The sequence below is a fragment of the Austrofundulus limnaeus genome, unplaced genomic scaffold, assembly GCF_001266775.1.
Source record: "Austrofundulus limnaeus strain Quisiro unplaced genomic scaffold, Austrofundulus_limnaeus-1.0 Scaffold128, whole genome shotgun sequence".
In the NCBI taxonomy this organism is placed as follows: domain Eukaryota; kingdom Metazoa; phylum Chordata; class Actinopteri; order Cyprinodontiformes; family Rivulidae; genus Austrofundulus; species Austrofundulus limnaeus.
In genome coordinates this window covers 274,613-275,808 of record NW_013952530.1, presented here as the reverse complement: position 1 = coordinate 275,808, position 1,196 = coordinate 274,613, and the positions used below count along the sequence as shown (strand labels likewise).

Below are 1,196 nucleotides of genomic sequence, written 5' to 3'. Positions count from 1 at the left end.
GTACGAACAAAAGTAAGAGAAATTTAGGATAAGAATACGAACGTTCTTGCATGAGGCCCATTGTACCTATTTGTTTTTAAATGAAGCACACATTGCACCACAAAAATATCACATAATATTTTTATCTCAAAATACGATCACTCATCAAACACATCACATTACAAATGTAAGCACATTTCATGAAATTAAAAATAATTCTTCATATTTTAATCCCAAATTGCAAGGCACCAGATGCAGTGCTGCACCACGTGGAGGAAGCCCTGAGATACGTTCAGCTAGCCTGGCGTAGGTTTTTGAGGCGCTATAGGTTCCACCTGACTGCTGCTTTTACACTTTTAACTGTATTTTATTAGCTGATGTGCAGGATGAACACTGGATGCTCAAAGAAACCCACTGATTAACACAGTAACTGATTAATTGTGAACAAGTGGATTAAAATATTGGTAAAAACAAGATTTGGAAGGTTAGAAGCAAGAACTCAAAAAAAATAGTGTGAGCAACTCTGAAGTGTCACACAAATCATGTTTTAAAAAATATTGAAACATGGTGAGCTTTTGTCTCTTTATTCCATTAAAGTGTGCACTTTTGTGTTGTGATATTTTACACCATTTTGAACATGTGAAGAGCAGGAACATGGGCTCTGTTGGACCAAATATCTTAAACATGGATCTGTCTGATTACAGAGGTTAATAGTTGCAGTGAAGGAGGAAATGTTGAGGTTTGGCGGGACAGAAGATGACACTACAAGTAGGGGCAACGAATCCCAGTTTCCATCTCTGAACTTTTAGCTCCACCCTACAGTTATCATGATCCATTTCTTACAATAGTTTACAAACTTGCACATGAAAGTGGATGGTTTGGTGACAATTTGTGAAGTAGGGGTCTCTGCAGAACATGTTGTCCTGTGGGCGGAGACGTCCCAAATCGTCATAGGCCGAGGTCTTAAAGTGGGCGGAGACGTCCCTGTTCATGATTGGCAGAGGTCTTGATGTGGGCGGAAATGGCCCAAGAGATGTAATTGGTCAGATTGACGGTGGGGTGTGAGCGAGGCTTGAGGCAGCGGGGAGTAGCTTGGTCAAGTCGGGTAGGAAGTATGTTTTTTTTTAAATTAATTTTAGTAATAACTTGAGAAAGGAAAGTGCTAGCTGTACGAAATTTGAACGTCATACATGTGAAAGGATGTGCAACAATATGGC

At 39.8% G+C, this 1,196-nt stretch overlaps 1 protein-coding gene across 1 annotated transcript in view; it reads left to right on the top strand.

The window, feature by feature from the left end:
- Positions 1-1,196, top strand: part of LOC106522373 (plexin-A1) — a gene marked incomplete in the record, with an annotated part of 278,427 nt that overhangs the window by 263,333 nt on the left and 13,898 nt on the right.